Genomic DNA, 15663 nt, shown 5'->3' with positions numbered 1-15663 from the left:
GTGAGCTGGGGAACAGTCGATGCATGGGGCCACTTGCGTGAGAAGTTGCAAACTCCATGAGCACGCTCAGCCCCATTTGATCCCGCAAAGTGCCGAGGCTGTTGGAGCACACTAGCAGGCTATGGTACGCCTAAAATACAATATGGAATTAGAACATAGCACACTGATCCGAACTCCCGCAAATCTTCTTAACCGATGACTTTTGCAATTTAGTGAAGTCAAATGAACAATTTATAACACATCCTTTGGGTATGCGATACATTAGACGATACTACTGTTTCCCCCAAGTCCATTAATTAAAACACAAATATTCCATTGAGTGAACATATCGGAACACGGATAACGATGGGTACTATGAACAATAGTTATTGTTTAGTAGACGTCGAACAGTATGATTTATTTTCGAAAACACAGCGCATAGCAAATACTTCGAAATATGAGTAAATTATTGAGACATACATCTTTTCACACCGAATCTATCAACTGAACAGACGCAGTGTGAATAATCATATTACAAACAACAACTTCAACCGTACAGCGCCAACCCGCGCATATACTTCACCCAACCGCCGGCTCGACTCCACCACTCCATTCTCGGCCTGTCAACTGCTACGAAGCGCAGGCGCCCACCACCAACAATTAGACGTTATTCAAAACTTTGTCTAAGGGTAGCGATTACTTTGGAATTCCACCTCGGCGATAACAGAAATAGCAGTAACATAGTCTCTGTGGGAAGGCAGTTTTGTAAATTGACTCTTAAATATTACTGATAATAGCAAATGACATTTGACGATATAAGAGCCTCACCAACTCATCGGAAAAGTGAATTCACATAGAAACCACTTAGGAAACAGAATGTAACGTCGTTCAACAAACCAGTTAGTGAATACAGTATAGTATGTCATCGGAAGAAAAAGTATTGAAATCCATTGATTCTGTGATGAACAAAAATGTGTGAACTATCCAAAAGAATTCCCAGATTGCTAAATTTTTTCCGGTAGTCCCACGTAAAAAAGTGTCTACACAAAAAAGTAGTTTTCATTTGAAAAGGAAACGACAAGTCCGCAATCATTCCAAGAATGTGGCTCATTTACTGGCAGTCAACACATTCAACGTCTGAATAGACAGGACACAGTAATAAAAACAATAACTTTACGGCAGCTTTACTCTTACAAATCATACCAAAGTACAATTATTGGCGCACCATTTACCTCTACCACAATATAATACAAAGATCTATACTCCCTAGTAACCTTATGTGATGACTTACGTGATCTGTAGTTCTTGCCCCTTACCTCAACATCATAGAAATACGTCATTTTGACATCTCTTTGCTTTATTAGACCTCTCACATTTATTGTTGCGACAATTTTTTTGGCGTAACAAGCAACAGATACAAATAGATTAGAAGCATCTTTACCTAACCAAAATCCTAAAAGATAGAAAAAGGCATATCATATAATTCCATACTTATGTAAACTGTACATGGTTATTTCCTCTTTTTTGTTATGTAGCAACGTATTTCCTTTCATACAGTTCCGATTGACCAAAACATGGAGATTCTTTCTCTTAAAGTTTTCTTACCTCGAGTACTACCCGGTGTACAGATCGTCTTCCTGGGAACAGTATATACAATTTAAATATACATATTAATTTTGGTGAATTCGTTTTCCTAAATGAAAATGGGGTGCAAAAATATATAAACGAAACATAATCGCACAGCATCCCTTTGCTGTTGTGCACACATCAAACAAAACCCATCATTAACGGCACTCCCTCGGCTCCTGCAAAACTCTCATATTGGTGCTCTCTTGTCAGCAAAAATATAAAAATACAACGGTCATTACGTTTCCGCAACTGATTCATACCCAAGAAACGTACACAAAACCATCCTTGATGGCATATTCATTCTCCACAAACAATTCGGCTGCAATTACCAGATCATTGTGCTGTACATCCAAAGCTGTAATAAAATTCTATCATGATTACTCTAACGGAACCTTTTCCTTCATGAAGTATCTTTTTACCTTTGCCCACGATTCTTTACGTTATGAAGTGGAATCATTGCATAAACTCAGCTTTTCAATAAGGTACCATGGCTTAATAGAGACATCTTTGGCAACTCCACAATAGCATGGCTTACGTTAATTCCGAAACACAGCAGGTATAAATTCTTTTAATATGGAACCACTACACAGCGAACAGAATTGGCAATCTTTATACTACTTTGTTGAGCTTAACTTTATTTATTTTGACAGATCTGAAACCAATACACATTTCTCATTATGCCCTACTGGGAGAACTATCTTCTGCTCCTCGTGGGAGTTTCCTCATTAACCGCATTCCGGCGTAGATCTGGTACAAGTATTCCGACCTCGTCTTGTCGCCCGTCATTGCGACGATCATTTCTGTTATTCCGATCTGCGTGACTTTGCCTGTCGTCAGACTGGCGTGGTTGATTTCAAGAATAAGTTTCGGTTTCATTGATTCCTGTTTTTACTGGGACAATTTCTGTCTCGCGATGCTGGATTTCTGGAACCATTGCATGGCTGTTCATGACCGGTTTGCAACAAGTGTAAAGCTCTCTCCTCATGTGACCCAGCTCACTCAAGACGCCCTGCAAGAACTATCTCCCTTTGGATCGTATTTGCCAGGTTGGTTTGACAAATCCTTATCATTTCATTCTGATCGAGGAAATGGGCTCTCCACACCATCTCTCTACAGTAGTGGATGGGATTGATAAAAGCCAAAATCGCATAGTGCTCTATCGTGACAATGCCATGCTTAACTCTCCTTTTTTTTTGCTGACCTAAAAACTTTTGCAAAAACGCTCGGTTCAAGTCGTCGAACGTCCGCATTGACCAGCTACTAAAGCATCGTAGCAGCCTTTTCTTCTCGGAGATGCGAACAAACAAAATGAATTTTGTAGTTCTCTGGCCACACTCTCGGTAAGCCAGTTTGAAACTGGGCACTCCAATGCCTGTGATATAAATGATTCTACTTATCAGGAAACGACACAACCCTTTGCACTGATATGAAGTAATTCCCGATTTCGCCTCCGGTACTCTGTATATTCGATGCTGCTGATGAATGTAAATTTCCTTGTAGCGGAGCAAGTATTCCAGGGATAAGGCAGAGCGTCTCCGACACCTTTTGTTTGCTTACTTCGGCACGCAACGTGTCATGGTTTTGCGCGTTGCTGCCCGCAGTTTTGTTTCACTCCTTATCTTAACGTAACTCGACGAATGGTTCCCCGTTCCATCTGTTAACGTCTGCCTAAATCTCTTCAAATTTTAGGAGACTTATGATCTCTTCCTGATCTCTCAAATTTACCAGAACTGTTTTGTTAGTACCTGTTTCTTCACACGCAGATAATTTGTCTGAAACTTCATTTTCCATTCTTTTAAAGTGTCTACATCTTTTTGTATGGTATCGGTAGTACTCGTTATCACCTTTGCAGCTCCACTGACGCACCTTTCTACGATTTCATTCCTCTTTTCTTGGACGTTTCTTACTTTGGACTCTATTTCCTCACCCAGCATCATGATGAGATCTCCACAGCCTTTGTTATGATCAGTAAACTACTGCTATACCTTGGTGAATCTGGCATCTTGTGCCTTAAGACGTATATGTGTAGCGACGTATTCTATTTATTCCTATTTCGAAGACTGTTACTAAATTCTTGTCTTCCTTATTATTGAAAGATGGAATCAGAACATGCACTTCTAAAAAAATATAATTTAGTGGTATGCTGAATTGAAGTTAAATTTTGACTACGAACAATCAAAAGGTCGGAAATTCGAAAAATCCTAGATATGTTGCTATAATGTGTGAGGTGACGTGGATGTGAGCTGAGGTTGTAGTTGTGCATACCCATAAGAAACAAACTAAAGTACCCATTACTGGAAAACGGAATGAAGCTCCCTATGCAACCATTTGAGTTTACTTTTGAAAGGTAATGAGACAAGTCGTGGAATAGTTAACGTCTCCCTCAGGGGCTCTGCATTCGTTTGCTGGGTACGGGCTTGGAGATCCCTGCGTTTCTGACTGGAGGGCTGGTACGGGACCCAGTCATTTGTCATCGTAAGCGCTGGGCATAATTCAGCGACCAGCATGCCGTGCGGCGGTGGGACATTGTGTGTCATAGGGCATTGGGATCTCGGCTTGACCGCCTGGATCGCAAGAATGCTAAAAATCCTTATAAAATCCCATCAGCTCAAGGTGTGCTGCACATTGATGAGATGCATGGTGGTTTAAGTGGAATAGTCGTTAGTGGGCAGTTTCCACGGAACCTACAACACCTCAGTTGTATAAGGCCTACAAAGGCACATGGGGCGCAGTCTAGGCGGACTTATTTCCCTAGCTGCTCGTGGGACCAAGATGGATCTTTCGAAATTTTCTCTTCCTCCTCCTAGCGAAAAGGGTGAGCCACTGGTAGGTACCAACAACCAGCCAAACAAGAGGGCTGATGTAGCAAGTCATCCTGTTTCAGAAATTATTCAGAGTGAAACCATTTACAGTAACAGAATGCGTGCTGCTGGCCAGAATGTGGTCTTAACAGTCAAGCAGAAGTAATGTAATTTTCAGAAGGTTTCACTCTTCTATATCCAAAAAGGTTTAGTAAGAATCTATGGTTTTTTAAAATCAGTAAAGCGCTTGAGCCATGGGACACTGTTAGTGGAAACGTCTAACCCGCAGCATACAGCTTACCTCCAAAAAGCTAGATGCCGTGGGGAATATGCAACAGAAAGTGAACTTGAAACACGAATGTATTCATTACCAGCGATGGCGAGGCATGACAGAATCTCTGACCAGAGAGTTATTTATCGTTGCTAGTCTGCGCTTGACCGCGCAAGTGTTCAGTTGCGAGTTGCACTCTGTCTGCAGTAGTAGTCAGTCGGCAGTAGTGTGTGGCGAGTGGGCAGAGAGAGTAGTCAGTTGGAGAGTAGTAGCAGTCTGGTGTAGTAGTCGGTGCTAGTCTGCGGGAGTCGACATGCGTCGACGGCGTGCTGTTCTTCCGAATCTGGTCAGGATTGTGGTGGACGGTGTGTATTATAGTAGACGGTAAATGAAGCAGCGTTGCGCTCAGCTAATAACGTATATTAATTGTAATTAATTTGTTCAAAAAATGATGCCCCAATAATAACCTTTTATAAAGTAACTCATTTAAAGAAAAAGATTCATTTCAATTTAAAGACTACTTCCCATACATTCCCTCCAAGAATCGAAATTAAATGTAGGCCAGCATTGCACGGAGCTGTGCCGAGAAATAAAAGCAGATATAGATGCAGTTTTACTGAGGTAAGAATTTATCAGGTTTAAGTATTTCACAGGGCCGAAGGTCAGCACAGCTGCCCTTATAAAATTTATCAGGTTTAATTATTTGTGTTGAGATGTTACATTCAGTTCATAGATCATTATTTAATTAATATTATTGTGGGTTTATGGTCAATTTCCATTTATCAATTTTTGTGGGGAGCTTAAGCTTGGCTCACATATTGATTCTAATATTTCTTGTGGGGAGGTTACAAACTGCACAACATCTTGAACTACAGCAAAAGTTTTGTGACCTGTAGGGATGTAGTTGACAATCCCAAGAAGGGGATGAAAGATGAACGGACTCCAGAAGGTACAGTCGATGAGCAAAACATAAGGAAGAGTGTGGATGGGGATCTTGTAAAACCCGACTTCTTTATCGTGACATTCAGCAGCAAGGAACTTCCTGAGCATCATAAGATAGGTCTCCTTCGTCTTAGAGTGTGGTCTTACGTCCACAATCCAATGTGCTCTTTCAAATGCCAGCGCTTTGGGCATACTAGAGTTGGGTGTCATGTAGACACAATTTGTGGCAAATATGGTAAAGCTTCCCATGAAGGAGTCGCTTGTTCATCTCCCTTGGAGTGTTTGAATCGCTCTGGTTTCACTCTTCCAGGAGCTGGAACTGCAGCATATATCTTGAAGAATGAAAGATACAAGAGGTTAAGTCTACAAAGTGCAGCCCATATAATGAGGCCAAAAAGACGTATAAAGCTATGCTTCCCCAAAGTCTGTTACCTCCTTTGCTTTGGTACTTAAAGAACAGTGCAGAAAATCGATCTGATGCGGAAGTTGCTAATGACAGCAGTAGTACCTGCGATGCTGCAGTCATTTCGTAGCTTGTCCCTTCCCCAGAACATCAGAAAAGGCCGTGGTTTCCGAATTTTTGCAGAACACCCTAGTCCTCCAAGGCTTCAGTCGGGTCCACTGTCCGGCGCTGCCACTACCATATCGGCGGTTGTGACTCCGAATCCTCCTCAAGCCAAAAAATCAGAGTCGATGACGAAGAATCGCCCACTGACGGAGACACGAAGTTCACAGTCCAGAGATGTTGATGTCATTCTCTCAGACACGTATCCCATTTCTTTTTCACAGCCGATGGACCTTGATGTTGGATTGGGGGCGATCACTTGATTGGGCCTCCACTCATTGTGGGCTTCCCACCATGGCAAAAAATCAAGATGAAAAAGCTACACCCATAGAGATGGCTCGAATCCTACAGTGTAACATTAATGTATTCAGGACATATTGTGGAACTGAAAGTCCTAGCACAGGCACATCCCCTGTGTTACATTTACATTTTAAAGCCACTGAGGCCCCTACACTAAGAGACTATGTCCATAACCAAAAGGATGACCTTTCTGGGGACAGAGCCAAGGGATGAGTTGCGGTGTTTGTCTCTAACACACATCACTCCTCTACTCTCTCCTACTGACTTGCAAACAATAGCTGTTGCTTTTCATGTGGGTCAGAAGATCACTAACTGCTCGCTGCACTGGCCTCCACGGGACAGAATAAAGACTGAGGCTCTCACGGGTCTTATTACACTACTACCCCGCCCATTTCTCTGAACGGGTGACTTCAATGCCCTTTATGTGTTACGATGATACTTGAACTGTACTTGCGATATGGGTCGAGTCTTGGATGTCTCAAAAGATTTGCATCGTCAATACAGCCAGTTCCACTCGCTTCTCAGTTACTGCTGGGTCGTCCTCAGCCATCAACATCTCTTTCTGCTTTCCAGCGCTTGTAGAGTCACCTCAGTGGGAATCAACTGATGAACTTCATTCCAGCGATTTGCTTCCCACAATGAATCCTCCTACTGGACAGGGGATTACTTGAACAGACGCCATCAAAATGGATGGTCACGAGGCGTAACACATTTTAGTCAAGTGGCTGTGTCTGGACACCTCAACAGCATCAGGAATGAGTGGACCACATCACACGAGTGATCCATCATACGGGTGAATTATCGATGCCAAAGTCCTCAGGTCATCTTAGGAGGCGACCTGTTCCTTGGTGGAGCGAACAGTCAAGCTCAGCGTTCCGGGAAAGGTACGTGATTTAAGTACTGCTTAGAAACAGACAGCCTCACAGCATTTTGGGACGTGAGGGCCAAGGCCCAATGTGTAGTTATGGACAGCAAAAAAGGCTCATGACAAACGTTCCTGGTCTCCATCAACTGTCCCACTTGTTTTACAAAAGTATGGGAAGCATCAGGAGGATTTCTTGTAAACGCAGGAATTTGCCAACAGCAGCATCGGTGAAACAGGTTCGTCTCCACCCAGAGACAGCTCTCAGACAATGACAGAGCATTTTGCAACGACTACTGGTGGTGCCGCCCAGGATCCGGCGTTTCGCCACTACTGTGTAGAAAGAACAAGTTGGACTTCAGAGCCCACAATTCTGAGTCTTACAACTGCCCTTTCTCCAGTTTGGAACTGGAATCAACACTTTCTGAGACTTCTGATACTGCGACAGGTCAATACCAAATACAGTACTTCATGATTCGACTTTTAACAGGAGCATCAGAGGAAAACCAACTCGCATGTTTTAATTATTTATAACAGACAGGTATCTTTCGTAACTTGTGGATAGAGGCAATTCTGATACCTTTCTTCAAACTGGGAAATGATCGCACATGTCCCATTAGTTACCAGATCGTCTCATTGATGAACTTTATGGGAAACACCCTCTAGCAAATGATTGAGATTACATTAGATTAGATGTTCTTTTCATTATAATTGATTTATAGTGACAAGATCCTCTGGGATATGGAACATGTCAGAAAACTAGAATATACAAGAAATTTTTACAAAATAAGATCAGATACATTGTTGTACATTCCAAAGATCTCATATGGATTTGCAATTGTGGATGTGGAAACGGTCAAAATAACAAAATCTTAAGCATATTTACGTTTAAAAGGATATAAAACTTGTCACCAAATACTAAATGTTCAGTATTTATGTTCATATGATAATTCTTAGACTATTATAGCCACACATTTATTTACAGTGATCACATTGATGTACAAAACTTGTATAGAAGTCAAATTGTATATAATATTACATTATATGGTATTAATAATAACATACAATCATCAGTCGGTTCCGCTAAGAAATTCATCAGTGGAATAGAAAGAGTTGGCAACCAATAAAGCCTTTAGATTCTTCTCAAACTGAGCTTTATTATTAGTCAAACAATTTGTACCTGCTGGCATGTTATTGGAAATGTGTATTGCTGGATAGTAGACCCCTCCTGAACAAAAGTGACTGACTTTAAATCTTTGTGCAAGTTATTCTTATTTCTAGTCTTGATTCCATGAACTGAGCTGTTGGTTTCTAAAAATGATTTATTTTTAATGACAAATTTCGTTACGGAATCTTGGGCGTACTACATGTTATTGGTTCTCAGATGGATGATGCCCAATTGTTTAATACACGTGTCTTTCCTATTGACACTCATGTCAAAGATATAAAAGGTGGCGCAAAAGTCACTGACAGTTGGTTAAAAGAAAGTTGGTTAGTTAATATATCTAGTTCCTTAGGTAGCTCTTTGGAGGAAGTTATTGAGTTCACACTACAGATAATTCGTATTGCACGTTTTCAGGATCAGAAAAATGTAGTCTGGCTTGATCAGTTACCTCAGAAAATAATCCCATATGACATTATGGATGTAAATCAAGCTTAGTTGTCTAGCTTCTCTATTTTTATGACACCTACGTCTGACAACACTTGCGTAGCAAGTAGAGAATTGTTTACAGGCGTCAGAAATTTTGTGGTATGCTCTTGCCAGTTAAATTTATTATGAAGCTGTAAGCCCAAGAGTTTAGCACTGTCAACTTCTGCTATTTGCTTGTCGTTATATATTAGGCATATATTGGACGAAAAATTTACAATTTCTGAACTACGTGTAGTGGGTCTTTTCAAAGTTTGGTGAAAGAGAATTGGCTGGGAACCATTTATTAACGTCTATGAAAATTTCATTAGCTGCCATTCCTTAGATGTACTTGATTTACTGTTTATTGTAACGTTTGTATCATTTGTAAGGAAAACAAACTTGATATGTGGTAATGTTAGCGATAAAATGTCATTGTTATACACGAGAAAAAGTAAGAGCTCTACGACGGAACCTTTGGGGACACTACATGTTATTAGCTCTCAGATGGATGATGTCCCATTGTTTAATACACGTCTCTTTCCTATTGACGCTCTTGTCAAAGATATACAAGGTGGCGCAAAAGCCACTGCACAGTTGGTTAAAAGAAAACAGTAGGAAATTCAAACCTGTTAAGTTGTTACTGCCAAACGGTGATAATTATACCTTGTCCAGTTGGTGTACAATGTAATGACAAACAAAACAAATAGAATAATCAGACTGGCGAATTGTGGAAAGCGTGATCCACGAAACGTGTTTACAGCTGTAGTTTTCCGAACTGTCACGATGTTACCGAAAGAAAAAAGGATTTTCAGGTTAAAAGTATTTTAAAAAGTGGTGGTACTGCAATTGTTAATGAATGGGGAAGAAACTTTAGATCAAAACCACCGTCTAGACTTTGAGTATACGACATACGACATAGATTTGAAGAAAATTGATTTATTATCGTTACACCAAGACCTGGCCGCTCGACAGGTCACAACTCAGGAAAGTGAATTGTAGGTGTGTAGCTGTGACCCAAAGTCGGCGAAAATCAACCAGATGATAAAAAACTGAGCTGGTTTAATAATGAAGGTCAGTGCAAAAACTGTCACACAAATAAAAGTATAAAGTTGACCTTCCACGTTTACGACAGGGGTTATTTGAAGATGATCCAGATCGACGTCTTCAGTTTTGTGAATTAATGCCAGACCAGCAGAAAATTGAAACTAACTTATTCAGTAAAGTTGTGTCGTCTGACGAGGACAATTTTAAGTAAAGAAGAGATGTTAACAGGCATAACTGCACCTATTGGGACACTAAAAACCAATATCTCTTGTTAGAACAACCCCCTGAATCTACATGGTGTGAGGTTGAGGAGCTAAATCGTCATTTGACGTACTTAGCAAACATTTTTTCTGAGGAACAGTGACAGGAGATAACTATTTGGATATGCTTCATGTTTATGTGGTAGTCTGACTTATGACATATGCTGAATGCTTTCAAGAAATTCACTTTTAATATGATGATGCCTCATCACATTTTGCCAATGCTATCAGCGATTATTTAAACGAAACTTTCTTAAGAAAAGTGATTTGTCGAAGGGCAGATATTGATATGCCCACACTTTCACCAGATATCACGCCCATTCATTTTCCTTTGGGGTGTCGTCAAGTACTCTGCTTATTCTCAAAAGCTTCAGACCACTGCAGAATGAAAAGAATACATTCACGACGGATTTCATGATTTGGACAGTACTACCACACTATGCTGTGGAATGTGTAACAGTGTTCCAAGTGGAATTCAAGGACGTATTAATGAAGGAGGAAAATTGTATGAATATAAAAAATTATTGTAAGTATATTTTATATTTGTAATAAAACAAATTCAATCTTTTGTGTAGATCAGTGCCAAGCGTTCAGAGACTTTCGGACCATCCTGTATGATCTGAGCCAATTGTGTAGCATTTCGTGTTCCACCGTAATATTTTAATTTACTTAAAACGGTATATCGATTTCCACAGTCAAATGCCTTTGACAGGTCACAAAAATTACCAGTAGCCTGTAATTTATTGTCCAATGAGTTATGTATGTACTTAATGCATTAGACAATAAATTACTGTACGTTCTTCTCAATATCAGGACCCTTAAGAAATCCGAATTTTGACTTTGATAATGTATCATTTGTGGTTAGATGGTTAAGAAGACGATTGTGTATTATCTTTTCTAAAATACTGGAGATTGTGGGCAAAAGTGGAACTGGATGGAAGTTTTATGCTCTTTCTTTATCTCCTTCCTTATACAAAAGCTTAACTTCAGCATATTTCAACCACTTAGTAAATGTTCGGCTGATAAATTACAGGTAACACAAATAACTCAAATTGTTACTAAATACATGAATTAAATTTTCAATACGAACAATCTAAAGTTCGACGAAATTCGGAAAATCCTGGAAATGTTTCCATAATGTGTGAGGTGACATGGATGCCATAGTGTGTGAGGTGGGGTTGTAGTTGTGCATATAAAGTACCCATGACTAGAAAACGGAGTGAAGCTCCCTATGCAACCATTTGAGTTTACTTTTAAGAGGTAAGGTAAAGTAAGGTGGCTAATTATCTTAGCCGCTACTAATTATTTTTATCTAAGGATGTTAGGGGGGGCATTACTTCTACTAGTGTTGTGAGGCTCTCACTCATATTATCGTAGTTATTTGTAGTGACTGGTCTGAAATATTTCGTGGCAGCATGTATTGAACCTGTTCAATAACAGCTATAAAGTGTTTATTGGAAATTTCGGCAGTGCTACACGTATTTGTTACCTCTATATCTTTTACTCTTAATTTTATGTGCTCTTCTTCATCTCTGGTTTAAGTAGTCTATTTCTCTGCTATATCCCATCTTGTCTTCATTCTGTCAGCAGATGTGACTATCCTTTTGTGATAATGCATTTGTTTTGATGTCTTTATTACTGTCTTCATTGTTTTGCAGTGTGTTTTTTATCATGTAGAGCCTTTACATCAGAGCTGTTTCTGGCCGATAGGTAAAGCTTCCTTTTTGTCTTACAGGATACCCATATTCCGTGAGTAATCCTTGGCTTTTTATAGACCCTCTGTCTGATGCGGGTCCCCTGGTCTGGTTATTAGAAACCAGACAACTCTTTAGACACTCTGAGTATGGATTCTGGAGATTTCGGTCCACTTTTGGCGTCCTGACACTGCTAGATGTGACCATTCGGTCGGCTTTCCTACGTAAACATTACTGTTTCGGTGTATTTTTCGACGTCAGTGATACTGCTTGGAAACCCAGTATTCTCGTGCAGTTCCATCAGTGGCGCTTTTGTGGCCATCTCCACATCTTCATATGGTCCTTCCTGCGTTCTTTAAGTTCCGAGTTGGCCACATGCAGTCGAATCTTCTTGTGCAGGATAATGGTGTTTCTCAGGGCAGTGTTTTAAGTATTATCCTTCTCGCCACGTCAACAAACAGTATCAAACCTGTACATTGCTCTTTATTTATGGGCTATTTCACTGTTTTCTGTTCCTCTTCCAGTGTTACAAAAGCATCCCGTCAGTTGCAGCTTACAGCTAGGAGGTTAAAGAAGTGATCTGCAAAGACGAATTTTCATTTTGATCTACCTGACTTACATATAAATAACCATAGAGACTCAGTGCGGTTTATGGGCCTCATTTCTGACTCCAAACTGTTTGTGTTAGCACACCTGAGAGATCTGAAAGCCAGAACCCGGAAGACACCAAATATCATCAAGTGGCTTAGCCGCAGGTGTTGGGCAGCAGGATTGTTGTGTGTTCACGGCTAAACTATGGATGTACAGTGTACGGTTCAGTGAGGTCATTTTACCCAATGATTATTGACGCTATCCACCATGAGAGGATTAAGGTGGCCACAGTTGCTTACAGGACCAGCACTGTACCCACTCGCTGTGCTGAGGCTGGGGAACTGCCACTCACCACCCGGCGGCAGCTCCTCATGGTGCATCAAGCACCTAAGTACCTCGCAGCCCCAACTCCACCTGCATACCATATTGTAGCTCGCCCCTCTCTGGAAAACCTTTTCTCAAATAGTCCATGAGGAACAACACTGTCTGGGGTGTGCATGCAGTGTGTGCTGGAGTCACTTGTTGTAGAGCATGTACCCCAGATATAGAGTTTTAACCATGGTTATTGGAAACGCTCAGGGTAATTTTAGATTTGGTTCAGTTCTCGGACGTATTTTATAATAATATACGTCTTGCAAATAGTATCCAAATTCGAAACCATCAACTAAAGTTGAGAGTGTCTGAAGAGTATCATTTATCCTGGTCAGTAACAAACGAAAATAATTACAGAGACAGATGTGCTTGATGTTAAATGAAGCTTCTGAAGAAGAAGAACCTACGCATATCCGAAACAGGTAAAGAATAAGTACCATTTTCTTTTGTCTGTACATGATTCCTTTATCGAATCAAAAAAAAAAAATGCTGTTGGAATTATAATATACGCTCTAAATCTACATGACAGAAATGAAATAGAAAAATGACAAACACACGGGGTTTTGAGGAAGAAGAGAGAAAAAATAACATACGTGGTCGACGCAACTAAAGCTAGCCCACTCGATGCTTATGAAGGAATAATGGGCGAAAAGGAAGGCCAACAAACGTTGATTATGGGTGGTCCTAAGTGATCCATCCGCGACGAAGAAGAAGAAGAAGACGCACAAATAGTTGGCCAGCCACCTCAGAAGCGAAGCTATATGAAGGGACAGATAGAATTGTTCTGACTGAAGAGGAATGTGCTCTTGTTTGTCTTCAAGTGCCGACAACTCATGGCCATGTGTTTTCCCTGTACAGATCAGCTGGTGTGCTGTAAATTTCAGACTGAAGTAACATGGCTTGACGAATCTACATTATAGAGATGGTCGTCTTCAAATAACGTACATAACAATTGAGGCTGTTGTAGTACAATGCAGTGGGTAGAAGGAAAAACACCATTCAAATTATTTAATTAACATCTGTGATCGCGTCTCATGTTGCGTAATGTGTTTAAATGTAAATGCAATTACTGTTATTAATGAATAATCATCTGCACGCATAGGCAACACAATAACACTTTGTGTAGCGACAGAAATGTTATAAGTTTGAGGTCGGTGACGGTGAAAACAATCTGAAACAGAGAACAGTCGATACGAAGTGCTCTGAATGGCGCTGACTTAACGATTAGTTCTTGGCCAGCCTATCGAGCACTTGCTATTGCTAGTCTATTTTGGACTCATAATATACTACTTTGTATAGGTTGCGAATTAATAATGAGATCAGTACGCATGCGCCCAGAGGTTTCAGTACTGACTCTTGAACATGAAAATTTGACAACCATTGCTTTACTGCCTTTGTTGTGGAATTGTATGCGACGTTGCGAGCACTGGAGCAAAAGCGATGTGCTTCAAGTACTAAATTCATTCTCTGTTCCGATTTTCTGAGTGCCTTCAGCTCTCTACAACACTTGTACTCAGTAGATAGAGCGGTCCGTAAAATCAAGGAAACCTGAATATCTAGGACACCCTCCTCCAAATGGGGTAGGAGGTTTCTCTCTCCTTGGTGCCAGGGCACACGGGCATTGCGGGAAACGAAAGGGCAGATGTAGCAACCAAGGAGGCGTGTGTTGATCCCTATCTGCTTAAGTGTGCCATCACCCTGCGTCTTCTTACCTCAGTGTTGAGGTACAGAGTTATGCGTCAATGGGAGGATGGGTGGCTGGAAGTGACAGTTAATAAGCCGCATCTAGAAAAGCTCACTACGCCGCCGTGGCCTACGTTCTTTGAGCCAGAAAGGCAGAATGAGCTCCTCCTTACTCGTCTGAGAAAATATCACGGCTCTGTAGCACGTGGATTCTTGTTCTGGCACTTATAGTGTACAGATCACAGTGTGCCACATTTTACTGAACTGTGCTTTATTTTCAGATCGGAATGCAGCGGCAGATTTGCTGGCAGATCTGCCCTCTATTTTATGTGACGTTCAAACGAGTGTGGTGAGACATTTAATGTTTTGTTATTTGAGGAATTTGTTTCCAAAAATTATAGGAAAACGTTCTTAATGAGTTAACAATGTGACTGGCTCATTCGAGTTTTTTGTAAGTGCTCAGCGGGTCACATATCCCAGTGACATTGCTTTTTCGATCCTCTGTCTTTTTCCTTCAGCTTCCGTCCCAGGAGTGGTATCTTTCACTATTTCTCCTTTGTTTTATAGCGTGTGACATGGAGTAACTGTGGGGATCAATGCGAATGATGTAGGAGTGAGTGAGTCACCAAGTGAGTGTACCAAAGCTTTTAGCCCTATGAACTATATCGTTTCTTTTAATGTTTGTAACCTCGCCATTGAATACTCGTATACCCCGAAAACAACAAAAAGTGGATGACATCTTATTAAATGTGAGTTTAACCTTTAAAAGTTAATGATGCCTGACATACACAGGTCAACTACCATACAACGCCACATTTTAGTTAAGTGAACTGTCTAATCATTGAAATAAAAGTGCACACTTATAAAAAAAAAAGAAACGCATTCAAGTAAGGAAAACTTCAACAAGATAACAAACAATAAATGCAAAGTTAAAAAGACAGTTACGCCGAATTCTGATCTTGGTACGAATTTAAGGATCGCTTAGTGACTATTGATAATGGTCAAGAGAAGAGCTTGTGAGAAAGTGCTACTGAAAAGTG

The sequence above is a fragment of the Schistocerca serialis genome, chromosome 4, assembly GCF_023864345.2.
Source record: "Schistocerca serialis cubense isolate TAMUIC-IGC-003099 chromosome 4, iqSchSeri2.2, whole genome shotgun sequence".
In the NCBI taxonomy this organism is placed as follows: domain Eukaryota; kingdom Metazoa; phylum Arthropoda; class Insecta; order Orthoptera; family Acrididae; genus Schistocerca; species Schistocerca serialis.
This window is presented reverse-complemented; position numbering follows the sequence as displayed.